We start from the raw sequence: 20,225 nt of genomic DNA on the forward strand, positions 1-20,225 counted from the left end.
GTGGGGGGATGGGGTAACTGTGTGATGGGCATTAAGGAGGGCACGTGATGTGATGAGCACTGGGTGTTATACATAACTGATGAATTTTTGAACACTACATCTGAAAACACTAATGATGTACTATATGTTGGCTAATTGAATTTAAACAAAAAAAATCCTAATGTGATCACCTAAAAAAAAAAAAGTTAAGCCTGTTTTCTGGAAGTTCTTCTCCAGCATAGTGAAAATTTGCTTTTGGACCCTAGTTAGCAAGTGTAATGAGGATGTTTTTAGGATGGCAGGTATTAGAGCGTGAGAAACATCAGAGATTGTTGGGATGTCAGGTTGTCTGGCTTTTGTGATCACTCTTGTTCTCAAAGTGAACAATCCTTAAGTAATGGTGACAATATGCATATTTATCTGCGATCAGGGTGAGTAGAGGGCTGGTACAGTACAGGTCAACTTCTTGAGTATGCAACAAAAAGATGGGCTAAAAGCTGTGCACTGAGACTAGAGATATTTATGCAGAGGTCTTTGGCTAGGAGACTGTAGGTTAAGAAAACATAATCAGTCTTACTCAGATCAAGTATGGGCCATGAAATTCTCCAACTACATTCTAGCTAGTGAAGCTGACCAGGCAAAGGAAAGAGGGGGAAGTAAAAGTCAGCCTTGTGGGCCAGGGATGCACTTCCTGAACAAAGACTTGTCTTTGGGGCCAGCCAAGGCCCTGGCAGCTGGAAAAGGAGCTCTCCAAACACCAGAAGTCCTAACAGAGCTTTATAGGCCACTGGAAAGCAGGGTGGGGATATTTTATTAATAGCCTGAGCCAGTGGTCAGGGTGAGAGAATCTTAGAACCCCACAAAGAGGGGAATTTACCTTAATCTATTACCCTTCTGTGGTTCAGAGCACATGCTGGGGGACTGTGATAAGGAAGTAAATGAGTATCTGGAATATTCTGGATTTTCTTTTGGAGTCATTTATGCATATATTTTTTCTCTCTCTCCCTCTGTCTAAATTTATCAATATATTCATGGAATTTGGTCAGTAACTTGCATTTTTAATTTATTTTAATTTATTAATTTTTTAGCAGGAACATTTCTTTATTGAGACTGTGTGTCTAAGCATTTTTAATTCCAGTATAATTAAACCACAGTGTTATATTAGTTTCAGGTGTACGATATAGTGATTCAACAATTCTGTACATTACTCCATGCTTATCGTGATAAATGCACTCTTAATTCCCTTCACCTCTTTCACCCATCCCCCCACCCACCTCCCTTCTAGCAACCACCAGTTCATTCTCTATATTTAAGAGTCTGTTTTTTTTGGTTTGTCTCATTTTTATTTTATTCATTTGTTTTGTTTCTTAAATTCTACATATGAGTGAAATCATATGATATTTGTCTTTCTCTGACTGACTTATTTCACTTAGCACTTATACCTTCATGATCCTGCCATTTGTTGTTGCAAATGGCAAGATTTCATTCTTTTTTATAGCCGAGTAATGCTCCATTGTATATATATATACCACATCTTTATCCATTCATCTATTTATGGACACTTGGGTTGCTTCCATATCTTGGCTACTGTAAATAATGCTGCAATAAACATAAGGGTGCATATATCCTTTTGAATTAGTGTTTTTGTTTTCTTTGGGTAAATATACAGTAGTGGAATTACTGGATAAAATTATAATTCTATTTTTAATTTTTTGAGGACTGTCTCTACGGTGGCTGCACCACTTTGCATTCCTACCAACAGTGCATGAGAGTTCCTTTTTCTCTACATCCTTGCCAACACCTTTTGTTTCTTGTGTTTTTGATTTTATTTTATTTTTTAATTTTTTTAATTTTTTAATTTTTTTTATATTTTATTTATTTGAGAGAGAGAAACAGAGATAGCGAGAGAGAGAGCACAAGTGGGGAGGAGAGGGAGAAGCAGGCTCCCCACAGAGCAGGGAGCCCGATGCGGGACTCGATCCCAGGACCCTGGGATCATGACCTGAGCTGAAGGCAGACGCTTAACCAACTGAGCCACCCAGGCGCCCTGTGTTTTTGATTTTAGACATTCTGAAAGGTGTGAGGTGATGTCTCATTGGTTTTGATTTGCATTTCCATGATGATGATGAGTGATGTTGAGCATCTTTTCATGTGCCTCTTGGCTATCTGTATGTCTTCTTTGAGAAATGTCTGTTCATGTCTTCTGCCCATTTTTAAATTGGATTTTTTTGGTGTTGAATTATATAAATTCTTTATATATTTTGAATATTAACCCCTTATGAGATATATCATTTGCAAATATCTTCTCCCATTCCATAGGTTGCCTTTCGGTTTTGTTGATGGTTTCCTTTGCTGTGTAAAAACTTTTTATTTTGATGTAGTCCCAATAGTTTATTTTTGCTTTTTTTTTTTTTTTTTTTTTTTTTAAGATTTTATTTATTTATTTGACAGAGAGAGAGACATGAGAGAGGGAACACAAGCAGGGGAATGGGAGAGGGAGAAGCAGCCTTCCCGCCGAGCAGGGAGCCCGATGCAGGGCTCGATCCCAGGACCCTGGGATCATGACCTGAGCCGAAGGCAGTCGCTTAACCGACTGAGCCACCCAGGCGCCCCAGTTTATTTTTGCTTTTGTTTCCCATGCCAAAGGAAACATATCTAGAAAAATATGTCTATGGCTGATGTCACAGAGATTACTGCCTGTTTTATTCTAGGAATTTTATGGTTTCAGGTATCACATTTAGGTCTTCATCCATTTTGAGTTCACTTTTGTGTATGGTGTATGAAAGTGGTTCAGTTTCATTTTTTTTGTATATAGCTGTCCAGTTTTCCCAACACCATTTGTTGAAGAGACTGTTTTTTCCCACTGCATATTCTTGCCTCCTTTGCCATAGATTAATTGACCATATAAGTGTGGGTTTATTTCTGGGCTCTTGATTATATTCCATTGATCTAGGTGTCTTTTTTGTGCCACTACCATACTGTTTTGATTACTGTAGCTTTATAGTATATTTTGAAATCTGGGATTGTGATACCTCCAGTTTTGTTCTTTTTTTTCAAAATTGCTTTGGCTATTCAGGGTTTATTGTGGTTCCATACAACTTTAGGACTATTTGTTCTAGGTCTGCAAAAAATGCTGGTCATATTATGATAGGACTTGTGTTGAATCTGTCAATTGCTTTGCATAGTATGTCATTTTAACAATATTTGTTCTTCTAATCCATAAGTGTGATATTTTTTCCATTTATTTGTGGTGTCAATTCTTTCATCAATGTTTTATAGTTTTCTGAGTATAGCTTTTACTGCTTTGGCTAAGTTTGTTCCTAGGTATCTTATTATTTTGGATGCAATTGTAAATGGGATTGTTTTCTTAATTTCTCTTTCTGCTGCTTCATTATTAGTGTATAGAAATGCAACAGATTTTTATATGTTAATTTTATATCCTGAAACCTTACTGAATTCATTGATCAGTTCTAGTAGTTTTTTGGTAGAGTTTTAGGGTTTTCTATGTATAGTATTAGACATCTGCAAATAGTGAAAGTTTTACTTCTTCCTTACCAGTTTGGATGCCTTTTATTTCTTTTTCTTGTCTGACTGCTGTGGCTAGTACTTCCTGTACCAAGTTGAATAAAAGTGGTGAGAGTGGACATCCTTGTCCTATTCCTGATCTTAGAGGAAAAGCTCTCAGTTTTTTACCATTGATGATGATGTTAGCTGTGGGTTTTTTATATATGGGCTTTATTATGTTGAGATATGTTCCCTTTAAACCTACTTTGTTGAGGGTTCTTATCATGAATGGATATTTGTCCTTAGTTAAATGCTTTTTCTGCATCTATTGAAATGATCAGATGGTTTTTATCCTTTTTCTTGTTGATGTGATGCATTTCATGTTGACTGAAATGCAAATATTAAACATGCTTTCTTCCCAGGAATAAATCCCACTTGGTTATGGTGAATGATTTTTTTAAAATGTATTTTTGGACTCAGTTTGCTAATATTTTGTTGAAGATATTTACATCTTTATTCATTAGAGATATTGGCTGCAGTTTTCTTTTTGTGTAGTGTCTTTTTCTGGTTTTAGCATCAGAGTAATGTAGTCCTCATAAAATGAATTTAGAAGCTTTTTTTCCTCTTCTATTTTTGGAATAGTTTGAGAAGAATAGGTATTACCTCTTCTTTAAATGTTTGGTAGAATTCACCTGTGAAGCTGTCCAGTCCTGGACATTTGTTTATTAGGAGATTTTGATTACTGATTCAATTTCATTACTAATAATTGGTCTGTTCAAATTTTCTATTTCTTCCTGATTCAGTTTTGGGAAGTTATATGTTTCTAGGAATTTGTCCATTTCTTCTAGGTTGTCCAATTTGTTGACATATAATTTTTTGTAATATTCTTTTATAATCCTTTGTATTTTCTTGTGATATTGGTTGTTATTTCTTCTCTTTCATTTCTGATTTTATTTATTTGAGTCCTCTCTCTCTCTCTCTTTGATGAATCTGGCTAAGGGTTTGTTAATTTTGTTGATCTTTTCAAAGAACCAGCTCCTGGTTTCATTGATTTGTTCTGTTTTTTTGTTTGCTTGTTTTAGTTTCTATGTCATTTATTTCTACTCTAATTGTCATTATTTGCTTTCTTCTACTGGTTTTGGGCTTTATTTTTCTTTTTGTTTTGTTTTTGTTGTTTTTTAGAGATTTTATTTATTTCTTTGAGAGAGAGAGAGAGATTGAGAGAACGAGTGGGAGGAGGGGCAGAGGGAGAAGCAGACTCCCTGCAGAGCAGGGAGCCTGATGCGGGATTCGATCCCTGGACCCCAGGATCACAACCTGAGCCAAAGGCAGATGCTTAACCTACTGAGCCACCCACGCACGCAGTTTTGTGTGTTGTTCTTTTTCAAGCTCCTTTAGCTGAAGGTTAGGTTGTTTATTTGAGATTTTTCTTGCTTCTTAAAGTATGCCTGTGTTGCTGTAATCTTCCATCTTAAAACAGCTTTTGTTTCATCCCAAAGATTTTGCAACATTGTGTTTGCATTTTCATTTGTTTCCATGTATTTTTTTAATTTCCTCTTTGATTTCTTCGTTGATCCATTAACTGTTTAGCAGCATATTATTTAACCTCCACATATTTATGCTCTTTCCAGATTTTTTCTTGTGGTTGATTCTAGTTTTACAGCATTGTGGTCAGAAAAAATGCTTGATATGATTTCAATCTGGAGAATGTTCCATGTGCACTTGAAAACAATGTGTATTTTGGTGTTTTAGGAGGGAATGTTCTGAATATATCTGTTAGATTCATTTGGTCCAATGTGTCATTCAAAGCTACTATTTCTTTGTTGATTTTGTTTGGATGATCTATCCATTGATGTAAGTGGAGTGTTAATGTCCCCTACTATTATTTTATTACTATTGATTTCTTCTTTAATTTTGTTAATCATTGCTTTATGTTTTTGGGTGCTCCCAAATATGTTGAGTGCATAAATAATTACAATTGTTGTATCCTCTTGTTGGATTTTTCCCTTTATGATTATATAGTGTCCTTCTTTGTCTCTTGTTAGTCATTATTTTAAAGTCTATTTTGCCTGATATGGGTATTGCTACCCCAACTTTCTTTTCACTTCCATTTGCATGATAAATGTTTTTCCATCCCTTCACTTCCAATCTGCATGTATCTTTAGGTCTGAAATGAATGTCTTGTAGGCAGTGTATAGATGAGTCTTGAGTTTGTTTGTTTTTTTTTTTTTTTGGTCCATTCAGTCACCCTATGTCTTTTGATTGGGGCATTTAGTCCATTTACATTCAAAGTAATTGATAGGGAAGTACTTACTGCCATTTTGTTACTTGTTTTGCAGTTGTTTTTATAGTTCTTTACTGCTCCTTTCTTCTCCACTTTCTTTTCTTGTGGTTTGATAGCTTTCTTTAGTGATATGCTTAGATTCCTTTCTCTTTATTTTTGGCATATTGATTACAGGTTTTTGGTTTGTGGCTACCATTAGGTTTACATATAAAATTTTGTGCATATGCCAGTCTATGTTAAGTTGATGGTCACTTAAGTTTGAACCCATTCTAAAAACACTCAGTTTTTACTCCCCTCACCACTCCCATGTTTTAGGTATATGATGTCATATTTTACATCCTTTTATTTTGTGAATCCCTTGACTGATTTTTATAGATATACTTCATTTTATTGCTTTTGTGCTTTGACCTCTGTACTGGTTTTATAAGTGATTAATCTACTACTTTTATTATTTTTATATGTGCCTCTGAAATTTTTTCCTTTCTTAATATTTTATTCATGATTATGGTCTTTCCTTTCCACTTAAAGAATCCCCTTTAACATTTCTTGTAAGGCTTGTTTAGTGGTGATGAATTCCTTTAACTTTTGTTTGGGAAAATCTATCTCTCCTATTATGAATGATAGCCTTGCTGGATAGAGTATTCCTGGTTGTAGTTTTTTTGTTTGTTTTGTTTTTCTTATTTTCCCCAGCACCTTGAATATATCATGTCACCCTCTTCTACCTGCAAAGTTTCTGCTGAAAAATCAGCTGATAGCCGTATGGGGTTTCCCTTGTATGTAACTGTTTTCTCTTTCTGCTTTTAAAATTCTCTATCACTACATTTTGCTATTTTAATTATTAATGTGTTTTTGTATGGACCTCCTTGGGTTGAAATGTTGGGGGATCTCTGTGCCTCCTAATCTGGATTTCTATTTCTTTTCCCAGATTTAGGAAGTTTTCAACTATTACTTCTTCAAATAAATTTTGTGCCCCCTTTTCTTTCTCTTCTCTTTCTGGGATCCCTATAAAGCAAATGTTATTATGCTTGCTTGTGTTACTGAGTTCCCTTAATGTATTCTCATTTCCTATTATTTGTTTTTCTTTTTCCTTGTTCCATTTGGTTGCTTTCCATTACCCTGTCTTTCTGCTCACTGATCTGTTCTTCTGTTTCCTCTAGTCTTCTATTATTCTCTGTAGTGTATTTTTAATTTCAGTTATTGAATTCTTCATCTCTGATTGGTTCTTTTTGGTATTTTCTATTTCTTTTTTAAGGGTCTCACTAAGATCCTCCATTCTTTTCTCAAGTCCAGTAAGTATCTATATGACCATTATTTTGAATTCTCTATCTGGCATATTGCTTATCTCCATTTCATTTAGCTCTTTTACTGTTTTTTTTTTGGTCCTGTTCTTTCATTTGGTACATATTCTTCTGTCTCCTCAAACTCTCTGTGTTTGTTTTTATGTGTTAGGAAAGTCAGTTATGTCTCCTGATCTCTAAAATAGTGACCTTATGAAAAAGAGGTCCTTTCGTGCCCTGTAGTGCAATAACCCCTGTGCACTAGAACCTGGTGCTTCAGGGATATCTCTTAAGAGTGTTGCATGCACCTGCTGTTATGCTTGAGCCACATTTGCCTTCAGTCCAGTCATCTGTAATAGCCTTCTTTGCCTCTTATTGGCAGGGTTTGGTCTCTGTGCTATTAAGTGGTCAGTCTGGGGCCACCTTGGGCTTGAGTTGGTTCAGACCAGATGCCTGCCCTCAGCTTGTTTACCAGAACTGCATTACACAGAAGTACAGGGTACTCTCCCAATGTTGTCCCCTGAAAGGCTTTCATTGGTTGGTGGGGCCCCTGCAGTTGGACAAGGTGTCTGCCCCCATACTGTTTGTTGGGGTTGCAGTGACCCTGAGTTATTGTGCTCTCTCTTTGTGCTGCTCCCTGTGAGGTTTTTGTTGGTGGGTGGGTCCAGCAGTCTGTTCCCAGCCCATTACTGGGGCAACAAACTGGTGTCTGTGGTTATCTTCCCCTCTCTCCAGGGCAGGAGTGCCTTCAGAATGGTGCTGGCCATTGAGGGGGTTGCTTACACAGTGAGACACTTGTGCTGGCTTTGGATGGACTCCTGCCAAGGAGGGGTTGGATGGGGTGGGTCCACAGGCTGTTAGCAAGCAAGGTGGTAAATGTTTGGGCTGGTTCCCACAGGTTCCTGAAGGTATTTGGGTATGTAGGCTGGGAGCAAGGAGAGAGAAATGGCATCAGCCAGCTCCTTTGTTCTTGGAGAAGTCTTGCAAAGATCCCTGCCCCTCCTGCATGTGCTCTGAGACCAGCAAATAAATCTCCCTCCTGTATACTCCAGGTGCCTCTCAAACTGCTGCTTTTATGCTGTATCTTGTGTGGGGTTGTTTGTTATGCTATCTCTTTAAGGGCAGAAACTCAGTTTCCTGTTGCCCTTCAACTTTCCTAGAGGTGAGCCTGCTGATTTTTAAAGTTCCTGGTGTTAAGCCCCACAGATTATAAAAACTTGCAAGGTTAAGCCCCTCTAGTTTTCAAAGCCAAATATTATGGGAATTCGCCTTCCCAATGTGGGTTCCCCATGCCTGGGGTGCCTGGCGTGGGGTCCTCTCCTCTCTCTTCTCCATACCAGCAATGTCCCTCCCTTCTGAGGTCAGTCTCCTGGGTCAGTTTGGTTTCTGGCCATGTTTCTAGCCTTCCTACCATTCTTGATGTGGTCTTCTCTCCATGGTTAACTGTGGAGAACCTGTTCTGCCAGACTTCGGGTCAGTTTCTGGGTTTTTTACACCGATGTGGGTGTTATCTAGGTGTATCCATAGAATGAGGTGAGCCTAGGATCCTCCTACTCCACCATCTTTCCCTAGTAACTTGCATTTTTTATACTTAACAATATGTCATGGACAATTTTCTCAGGTTGATTTGTATGTTTGACTTTATTATTTTCCTTTGCTGAAGTATTTGAAAGCAAAGTCAATGTCATTTCACCCTTACACACTTTATTACACATCTCTAAAAAGAGGGACAAAGATATTATCTTAGCTAGACTTGTGATCTTTAATTATCACACCTTCAAAATTAATAATTATTATTTGATGTTATCTAATACCCAGCCTGTATTCAAGTTTTTCCAATTATAGTATCTCCCAATTACAGGACAGCTTTTTTTTTTTTTTTATAGCATCCAAACAAGTTTTGCACATTGCCCTTGATTGTTGTCTGTTACATCTCTTCAGTATGGGGCAGTTTACCTTTCCTTTTCTTCTTTGTTTTTCACATCACTGGCTTGTTAAAAAAATGGGTCAGTTTGTACTGCAGCAAACCCCACATTTTGAATTTATCTCTTTGTGTATTCATAAGGTAGTTTAATTTGTCCTTTTTAATATTTCCTGCAGACTGGAAATTAGTTCTAAACATTTGATTACACTTAGGTTTCCCTTTCTTTGGCAATAACACCACACATGGCTTTGCATCAGGCACATAATGTCTGATTGTCCTGATTTTAGTGACTCTCCAATCAATGGGTTCAGCTGGTGATAGTTTTATTCTCCCACTGTGAAATTGCCATCAACCTTCCAACTAGTGGTTTCATCCATTTTTGTGTACTGTCTGAAATAAGGATTACATTAGAGGTTGCAAAATGCTGATTTTTCTAATTCCATCATTTCTTTCCATTTATTAGATTGGAATTATCCTGTAATGGGGAAGTTTACTTCATCAACTAGAGATAATTGGTTACTCTGAAATACAGTTTGCAAAGAAATGACAATTTGTTCTTTCCCTTTAATTGCCAATTTTCAGACAAAGGACTTGATGTCTCAGTGAAGGATTTTCCCCCCTTCTCTTTGTGTTGAGTATCATTATGGTGAACAGAATAATGACCCTGTAAAGATGTCCATGTTCTAATCCCCAGAACTTGTGACAATGTTACCTTATGTGGCAAAAGGGGACTTTGCAGATGTGACTAAGTTAAGAATCTTGAGGTGGGAAGACTATCCTGGATTATCTGGGTGAGTGCAGTGTAGTCACAATGGTCCATATAAGAGGAAGGCAAGAGTGTCAGAGGCAGAGAAGGAGATATGATGGTGGATGCAGGGGTCAGAGACAGAGAAATACGGAGATACCACTCTCCTGCCTTTATTTTTTTATTTTTATTTTTTCTATGTCAGTTTTTTTTATTATGTTATGTTAATCACCATACATTACATCATTAGTTTTTGATGTAGTGTTCCATGATTCATTGTTTGCGTATAACACCCCGTGCTCCATGCAGTACGTGCCCTCCCTAATACCCATCACCAGGCTAACCCATCCTCCCAACCCCCTCCCCTCTAGAACCCTCAGTTTGTTTTTCAGAGTCCATCGTCTCTCATGGTTCATCTCCCCCTCTGATTTCCCTCCTTCATTCTTCCCCTCCTTCTGTCTTCTTCTTTCTTTTTTTTTTTTTAATATATAATATATTATTTGTTTCAGAGGTACAGATCTGTGATTCAACAGTCTTGCACAATTCACAGCACTCACCATAGCACATACCCTCCCCAATGTCTATCACGCAGCCACCCCATCCCTCCCACCCCCCACCACTCCCCACCACTCCAGTAACCCTCAGTTTGTTTCCTGAGATTAAGAATTCCTCATATCAGTGAGGTCATATGATACATGTCTTTCTCTGATTGACTTATTTCGCTCAGCATAACACTCTCCAGTTCTATCCACATTGTTGCAAATGGCAAGATTTCATTCTTTTTGATGGCTGCATAATATTCCATTGTATATATATACCACTTCTTCTTTATCCATTCATCTGTCGATGGACATCTTGGCTCTTTCCACAGTTTGGCTATTGTGGACACTGCTGCTATAAACATTGGGGTGCACATACCCCTTCGGATCCCTACAGATGTATCTTTGGGGTAAGTACCCAGTAGTGCAATTGCTGGATCGTATGGTAGCTCTGTTTTCAACTTTTTGAAGAACCTCCATACTGTTTTCCAGAGTGGCTGCACCAGCTTGCATTCTCACCAACAGTGTAGGAGGGTTCCCCTTTCTCTGCATCCCCGCCAACATCTGTCATTTCCTGACTTGTTAATTTTAGCCATTCTGACTGGTGTGAGGTGATATCTCATTGAGGTTTTGATTTGGATTTCCCTGATGCCAAGCAATGTTGAGCACTTTTTCATGTGTCTATTGGCCATTTGGATGTCTTCTTTGGAAAAATATCTGTTCATGTCTTCTGCCCATTTCTTGATTAGATCATTTGTCCTGCCTTTAAAGGTGAAGGAAGGAAACATGAGCCAAAGAACACAGGTAGCTTCTCAAAGCTGCAAAAGGCAAGGAAATGGATTATCCCTTACAGCCACCAGAAGGTACATAGCCTTGCTGACATCTTGATTTTAGGACTTACCTGTAAGATAATAAACTTGTATTGTTTTAAGCCACAGAATTTGTGGTAATTTGTCATAATTCAGCAGTAATAGGAAACCAGTAAAATTTGTACATATGCAATGCTTTTAATCAATTGCTTGATTATTTTAATCACTATGCTTGATGTCATTGTTCTATCTTTGGTCAGTGGGAAGCCTTTCCAGATGTCTTCTGTGACCTTTTGACATGGCCCTATTTTGAGAACATCTGTGCTTTCTGGTACTACAGAGGTCCTATGCTCATCTTGAATATCCCCTGCCCCAGAACTAGAATGAGTAATTTCTTTAAGAGCCCTGATTACTTTTAGTGGGAAGTAGTATTAAGAGACTAGAATTGGGAACTCATGGTACTTGCTGCCACTGTGTTATCATTGCCTCCAGACTTGGTCAGAGTACAGAGTACAGAATTGGAATTTTGTTTTCAGCAAATAATATTCTTCGTGGTTTATTATTGAATATATATGCTTTTTGAAGGAAATTTAGGCAATGCAGATATGAATCAGGAATTAAAAAAATCACCAATAATATTTGGTTATTATTGGAAATACATATTTTTGAAATGAGTTAATATTGGTGTTTCCATGTCTAATTTACTACTCTCTGGCCTTACTTAAATTCTTTGATTTTATGCTTGTAACTTTTCTTTTTACATGGAAACTTTTGGTTCCTAATAGTATTAGCATAATTACTCATTTGCTTTATCCTATTATGTATAATGTAGTTTCAAGAAGGCTATTGGATATAGTTTAAGATATCTTTGTAGTTTATTTGCCCTTAGAATATTCTAGTAAGGTTGTACAATCAAAATACTAAGTTAGGCCACTAACTTGATATGAATTAGGTATATTCATTTCCATGTTCAAGTTTTAGGGATTCTCTTTAAGTTTTTTTTTTTAAGTATATAAAACATTTATATGACTTCAAAGTCAAAACCTATGTTGATTAACCTGATGTTTAAATCATTTTATATTTTTGCTAACTTATTTTTGAGATAAATTCCTGGACATGGAATTGTTGGTGCAAAAGCAAATGCCTAAGTAATTCTGCTAGACATTCCTAAATTTCCCTCCACAAAAGTTGTGCCAGTTTGCATTACTACCAAGAAAGTATGAAAGTGCTGTTTCCCCACAGCTTTCCCAAAGAAGTACCTTGATAAACTTTTGGAAATTTACCAATCTAATGTGTGAAAAATGCTATCTCCTTGTAGTTCTCATTTGCATTTCTCTTTTAAATATCAGTGTATAACGTTACTAGCTTCTTGTGATATTGAAAGAAAGAAGCATGATGTTACTATATGAAAACAATGACGGTGAGCCCTGAATTAACCCATATGATAATCAAAATTATGGAATGAACAGCATGTTTCTACTAAAATTCTTATATAGTTAGAAAATTATAGTTCTGAAAATCAGTGTTTTAATTTTCTTCTTATATGCATTGTGGAAAGTTATTAATCCCATTTTTTTGTACATACAGAATAGTTTTAAAAACACCTTACATAATATTTTAAATTTGGTATTTTAACTGATCATTCTTAAGTGAATTTTTATTTTTACTCTTTGTAAAACCATAATTGCTGTGCCTTTATCTCTGGTACACTTTCAAGTAGTTCAAAAAAGCACTTTTAGAATGTATTTATATATCTTCATGTGCATTGAAATATTTGAGTTGAAAATTTGAAAGGAATCTTTGCTTCTTACAGAAAAAAATTCTACCATTTACTTGCTTTTCTGTGAATTAGTACTTACTCTAAAGTGTATTAATCAAATATCTCATAAATAATTATACACTAAGAAAATGATATCATATTTGCTTGTGTTATTATGACTATACCTTATCATGAGAGGAGATATTTCTAGTGTTGTTAAGAATTTCTAGCTGTAGCAAAAATTACCATAAATCTTCTGATTTGATTTACTTGTGTTTTTACTTGTGCTGATATAGCTAGAGATTATTTCTTTCATCTGCTATTATTTATCTCTTAGTTTGTTCAATCAAATAATGTTGGAAAACTAATAAAATCAAGCTTTTTTTCAAGTTGCTGATATGTTAGTTAATGTAGATAGCATTATTGACTGAAATACATTCAGATAATTGGGACTTTTAAATAAATAGCCATGCTTTGAACCAAGTGTCTAGGAAAGGAGTCACAAAAGTATTTATTGCCTATTAGAACAGAAGAGAGCCAGATAGAGGGGAAGGAATGGGTGCTTAAATGAAATATGGGAAATTTTTCTGGTTATCTATTGCTATTTAACATACAAACTCAAAACATAGTGGCTTCAAGTGCAGCTTATGATTATCTCACACAGTCCTTCACTGATCTCCTGGGTTGTAGTCTATGGAGGCTGGGGATGGAGTCATTGAAAGTGGGGCTGTGCTGGACATCCAGGATAGCTCTCTGATGTGGCTGGCAGTAGATGCTGACTGTAGGCTGACAGCCCCACTGGGGCCGTGGAAAGAAGAGCCATTCCACGTGGCTTAGGCTTTGTGTGCATAACATCTGCCAGGCCAGTTAATGGTTACATCTGAAACTGGAACAGAGTGACTTCTGATTTCACTTAGTCCGAGCAGTCAGAAAACATTCAGATTCAACAGGGTGGAGAAAGAAATATTTCTTGATGGAGGAGTGCAAAACCACATCATAAAAGAGCATGTAGAGTGGGAAGTATAGTTGAAGCAATCTTTGGAAAATATAATCTGCTCCATTACTTTTTTTTTTTTAAATATGCAATCAAGCTGACACCATGAATTATCCATCTGAGACTAAGAAAAGTCTAGCAAAGATTTCAGTCCCTTTTACTCAAGTTTTCATGTTTTTACAGATAGTACAGGTTTAATTTTTTATTGTTTCCACCTAAGGGTTAAAATCAAATTCTCTGCTGAGGACTTTTTCTTTGGGTTCTGACTTTTCTCTTTATTTTGTGAAATCCATCATCTGACTTGTCCAATGTTATCAGTACAAATCTTCAATTCTAGCGCATAAGATGAGCTTTGCTGCCTTGTTAGGGAATTTTGTGGTAGAATCTATATGAAATTGATCTCATGATCCTTACTTATTCTGGGACAGGTTAAAAGTATAAAAGGCTTTTTTTCAGGGTACTTCTTATTATCCACTGCATCTATAATGTGAAAATGATTCCTTTTGGCTTGATCTTTGGGTTTACAGTTCTTGCTGGGCATTATAATGTAATAATAATTGCTGATATTTATGGAGTGCTTATAATAAGCCAGGCACTGTGCTTAGTGCTTTAAATACATTTCATTTTATGATATAGATGCTCTCATAGATGGGAAAACTAAGGCTTAGTAAAGTGAAATCCTTTGACCTGAAACACACAGCTTGTAACTAACAGAGTTGGAATTAGAATCTAAGTCTATTTCATATGAGAATCTGATGGCTTCCTACTCAGTCCACTTTAGTTACTGAGTTAGACTAGGCCAAAAAAATCTGGTCTGGATTTGAAAACTAGACAAATGATTTACTCAGTGCAAGGTTACTCTCACTTTGATTTAGTATAAAAATAGCGAACAGTATAAACGATATATATCAGATATATATAACATAAAGTGAGGCCCTCAGAAACCAAAGGTCAACATAGACTATGCAGAGGAGCCCAGAGAGACAGTTTTGCTGCAGGGCCACATCATCCCTCAAGAACGGCTTCATCTTATTACCATAGAAGGCAACTCCTCACTGTGCCACAGATATTAAACCTCTGTGCCGTAAAAGCCTAGCCATGGTTGACCATAGATCTGCTTCAGTCTCTAAAGAAATTACATCTTTACTATTTGGACTGCAAGTCCACTTATTTTGATTTCTGATAACTTCTGGGAGAGATAACATATATGTGGGAGTAAAACCATATGCCTACAATTACAAGCAAATGATCAGTGTATCCTCTTCCTAATGCTTGGCACATACCAACACACACCTATATGCATTCCCAAGACCTAGGCAGCTGCCCTTAGTGACTAAGTTGACACATCCACCCTACTTTTGTAATAGGGGAAATTGCTCAGGTTCTTGGCCTAAAGAGATGTCAGGGAAATATATGAGCATTAGATTAAAAAAATAGGAACAGACTGTCCCACAAACTGTTTTTGTATGTATAATATCAGTTCCCCATCTAGCATTCCTCTTTGTAATATGACTCAATTTTACAAATAGCAGTAACCAATGCTAAATTTTCCCTGCTGCCTAAAGTCTTGATAAGAGCTGACTATACTACTTCACCTTTATACCACTTGCAGCAAGAAAAAGAAAATTCTATCATAAACTTGGGATGAATAGTTAAAAAGGGACCAGTGCCTATGAGGGTCCTCAGTCCTGCAGAAATTTGAAAACTGAGCTAAATGAGGAAATTATAGCAGCTGCCTGGGTCACTTCTTCATCAGATCACGAGTCTTTGTTTTTCCTTTCTTGGATGTGGTTAAAGATATTGACAACTATGTACATAGTTGGAACCCATCTTTGCTATATTAGGTGGGCTTCTGTCAGGAAGTAGATGAAACACTAAGATATCAGCAGTATTTATAGAGGTATAGCTTGCATGTGGAGGAGCTACTGAGATAATTCAGCACTCTGTGGCTACACCATTCCTAGGCCTACATAGGTGAGAAGAGAGGGGTTGTATGGAAAGGGCTGCCTGGCAGGGGCTGCTACATGGGGTAGAGGCAGCCAGGCACCCAGCCCAAGGCCAACCTGAAAGGAGGAAGCCCAAGGACTAACACACCAACCTCACTCTCTTATTTCCTTGATCTTTTTCTGGGAGCTCTCCATTGACTGAGCCCAACTGGAAGCAACAGTGCAAGGGAGCCTGTTGATGAGTCCAAACAGATGAGCCTCTGTGGCCTCAGGCAGAGTAGGGAAACAAGGGGAGAGAAGATCTGGAATGAGAAATGGAAAATAACCAGCACATTTTCAGGTTCTTATCATAATTCTTTCATGTAAAATGCCTTTTTAATGAAAAGTAGTAAATTTCTTGTAAGCAGAGCATAATTGGGATGGTTGCTTTCATTCTGGGAAACCCGTAGGGTAGAACAAACCCACATCATCAAGAGGGATTTTGATTTTTAACTTTGGGGCCATGAACAGGTACAAATTCTAATAGTTAGGATCCTTTTGTTTCAAGGTGCAGAAATTAATATTGACTAAAAGCAAAAAAATTAAGGAATTTATTAAAAGTATATGCAGAAATGCTGAAGAATAAGTCTGAGAGGGGTTGGCTTCAGGAGCAAAACTATTCAATGGCCTTGTCTATGAATCATCACTGGAATAAATAAATTCTGATTTTTTTGTTCTTACATCATTCTAATAAAGATACAGAAACCCTCATGAGTCTGATTGGCGTAGCTTTGATCACAAACCTTGATTTACAGGTCTATATTCATAGCCCTCAAGGGAGGAAACACATTCCACAATGGGTGCAATTTTTAATAGAGAAATCAATGCTCCATCAAAACAAATGGAGCCAAAACTGGGACTGGCCCAGTAAAGACTACCTGATCAGAGAAATACTGATATAGTGCTGTTAAGATAACAGGGGCAATGAAAGTGTATAGCACTTGGTGGAGAATCATGTACCCATGACTTTCAACAGCAATAATATTTGTTTTTCCATGCTCATCACTTCTTGTGACTAGATTATTACCAAGGAGTAAAAGGGAGTGGGGCAAATGGTGCCTGTGGCAATGTGATACTACCAACAAGTTCAAAATAAAAGGTTGGGGTGAGATGGCCAGTGATTATCATCTTCAGTAAAATGCAGATAGTATGGCTGTATTGGGTCAGAAAAATTGTAAAATCATAAATTAACTTCACTGGAATACTCAAATTAATAGAAGCTTCAAGTTGTTCAGTGAATTGGCTTTTGCCCCTCAATCTAAGAAAGAAGCAGTTTCAATGGCTCGTGGATCACCACATCAAAAACCAATGATGTATTGTATGGTGACTAACATAACATTAAAAAAAAAAAAAAGAAACAGTTTAAGCAAGGTAAGAGTCTCTCAAATAAGTAACTTTGCAAAAAACAGATTAAAACCCAAAAGAGTACTATTTCTTAGAGTTTGCAACTGTAAAAGGTATTTTTGTGAACATGTATCTAATCTCCTTTTATTTTTTTTTTATTTTTATTTTTTTTAAAGATTTTATTTATTTATTTGAGAGAGAGAGAATGAGAGAGAGAGCATGAGAGGGGGGAGGGTCAGAGGGAGAAGCAGACTCCCTGCCGAGCAGGGAGCCCGATGCGGGACTCGATCCAGGGACTCCAGGATCATGACCTGAGCCGAAGGCAGTCGCTTAACCAACTGAGCCACCCAGGCACCCCCTAATCTCCTTTTAATTAGGAGTTTTATTTTTAGGATAAGAGCTTGTTTTGTATGTGTGGAAATATTGAGATCCAGTTGGTTAAAAATTAGGGTTCAAAGCTCAACTCTGTGAGGTAGCTACTATTATTAGCCTTGTTTTATAAATTGGGAAATTGAGACATAGAAGTTCATATGTATGTATGTAACAGAGCTAAGATTTGAACCCAGACGGTCTGATTCAGAGTCCATGGGCTTAACCACCCTGATGGAGTATTTCTTGTCATATTATTTGCTGTATCTCTAGGCAAATGCAAACTTTCCAATATGTAAACTTTCACAAAAATACCAATCTGAGTGGCTGCCATCAAGTCTTATCTAGCATAACGTATTGATAGGATGATGATGGGCTTTCAGTGGATAGATGGCTGGATGAAACTCCTGTGAATGATAAACTTTCAGCTTTGATGAGTAACCAAAATGAGTGATAGTAGGGTCATGAACCCAGGTAAAACGAAAGATTCCACAATCGGCATTAGGTTTCTTGGGTGGGATGATGGATGGGAACAAATTAAGGCATTCTTACCGAAGTTCATAATGGACACTTTAGCCTTTTCCCACTGACCAGTAGAAGTAAATCCCAATTGCTATTCAGACTAATTGGGTTCTTGTGCTAGCCCATGCCTCATCTGGGAATAATTGGGAGATCACATACATAGGAACTTGAAAAATTGCTATCTTTAAATGGCACCTGCTCCAGGAACAATTCTTTGAGTTAGAGTGGACAGCCCTGCATCGTGACCAATATATACCAGATGAAGTACAGATACTGGACATCTCAGTACTTAATTTGAATGCATCTTGGAGTTTATAGGAGAAGCACAAAAATAGCCCTTGGGCTCTGGTAAAGACAGAAATTTACTAAGGGCTATAGAGTAACCATCATTAACAGAGAATACTATACCCAGCAAAACTGTCCTTCAGAAAAGAATGAGAAATAAAGACTTTTCTGAACAAACAAAAACTGAGGAAGTTCATCATAACTAGACCTACCTTACAGAAAATGCTAAAGGGTATTCTTCAAGTGGAAATGAAAGGATGCTAATTAACATAGAAAAAAACATATAAATTTGTAAAACTCACTGGTAATAATAAAATATAACCAAAGTCAGATTTTCTAATATTTTAATGGTACATAATTCACTTACAACTCCAGCTTAAAAGTTAAAAAGCAAATGTATTAAAAATAACCATAATGACAATAATTTATTATGGATACATCAAATAAAAATATGTGAAATATAACATCAATAATCTAAAATGTAAATGGCAGAAAAGTAAAAGCATAAAGTTTTTGTACGCTATTGAGGTTAAGATGTTGGCAGCTTAAAATAGCACATTATAACTAAAAGATAATTTATGTAAGCCTCATGGTAACCACAAAGGAAAAACCTATAGTAGATGCACAAAAGATTATGATAAAGGATTCAAACCATAACACCACAAAAATTCATCAAATCACAAAGGAAGACATAAAAGAGGAAGCAAGAAGAAAAGTGTCTGTAGTTGGAAAACAATGAGCTATATGGCATTAGTAAGTTCTTATTTATTTACAATAACTACTTTAAATATAAATGGATTTTTTCTCCAATAAAGAGACATAGAATGGATTAAAAAACAAGAGCCAATGACATGCTGACCTCAAAAGATTCACTTTTAAGGACACACATAGGCTGAGAGTGAAGGAATGGAAAAAGATATTTCAAGCAAATGGTAAACAAAAGAAATCACAGGTAACTATACTTATATCAGACAAAATAGACTTCAAGCTAAAAATGGTCCAACAATGAAGGTCATTATATAATGAAAGAAGGGGTCAATTCATCAAGGATATGACAACTGTAAACATTTATGCAGCCAACATCAAAGCATCAAAATATATAAAGCAAATACTAAATAAAATAAAAGGAGAAATAAACAGCAATACAATAAGAGTCAGAGACTTTAATATCCCATTCTCAACAATGGACAGATCATCCAGAGAGAATCAATAAGGAAACAGCAGATTTGAAAAACACTATAGACCAAATGGACCTAACAGATATATGCAGAACATTTTATCCAGTACGAGCAGAATGCACATTGTTCTCAAGTGTACATGGAATGTTTTCTAGGATAGACCTTATGTTAGGCCAGAAAACAAGTCCCAACAAATTCAAGAAAATGGAAATTATATCAAGTATTTTTTTTTTTTAAGATTTTATTTATTTATTTCTTTGAACGAGAGAGACACAGTGAGAGAGGGAACACAAGCAGGGGGAGTGGGAGAGGGAGAAGCAGGCTTCCCGCCAAGCAGGGAGCCCGATGTGGGGCTCGATCCCAGGACCCCGGGATCATGACCTAAGATGAAGGCAGACGCTTAACGACCGAGCCACCCAGGCGCCCCTCAAGTATTTTTTCTGACCAAATGGTAATAAAACTAGAAATCAATAACAGGAGGAGAGCTGGAAAATTCACAAATATATGGAATTCACAAATATGTGTTCACTATTGAACAATCAATGAATCAAAGGAAAATTAAAAGGGAAATAAAAAAAATCTTGTGACAAATGAAATTGGAAACAAAATATACCAAAATTTAGGAGATGCAACAAAGCAGTTCTAAGAAGAAAGTTTATAGTTCTAAATGCATAGCTCAAGAAAAAAAAAAAAGATCTCAAATAAGCAACCTAACATTACACTTTAAG

General features: G+C 36.6%; 1 long non-coding RNA gene across 2 annotated transcripts in view; it reads left to right on the plus strand.

Moving 5' to 3' along the window:
- Window positions 1-20,225, plus strand: part of LOC118531498 (uncharacterized) — a 187,994-nt gene that overhangs the window by 93,837 nt on the left and 73,932 nt on the right. The window contains exon 7 of one of the 2 annotated variants that reach the window (XR_013446565.1): window positions 11,002-11,115. The exons of the other annotated variant lie outside the window; for it this stretch is intronic. This is a non-coding gene — a long non-coding RNA (uncharacterized LOC118531498). The remainder of the gene's footprint in view (window positions 1-11,001; window positions 11,116-20,225) is intronic. 2 annotated transcript variants of the gene reach the window in all.

This window comes from Halichoerus grypus, chromosome 3 (assembly GCF_964656455.1).
Source record: "Halichoerus grypus chromosome 3, mHalGry1.hap1.1, whole genome shotgun sequence".
Classification (NCBI taxonomy): domain Eukaryota; kingdom Metazoa; phylum Chordata; class Mammalia; order Carnivora; family Phocidae; genus Halichoerus; species Halichoerus grypus.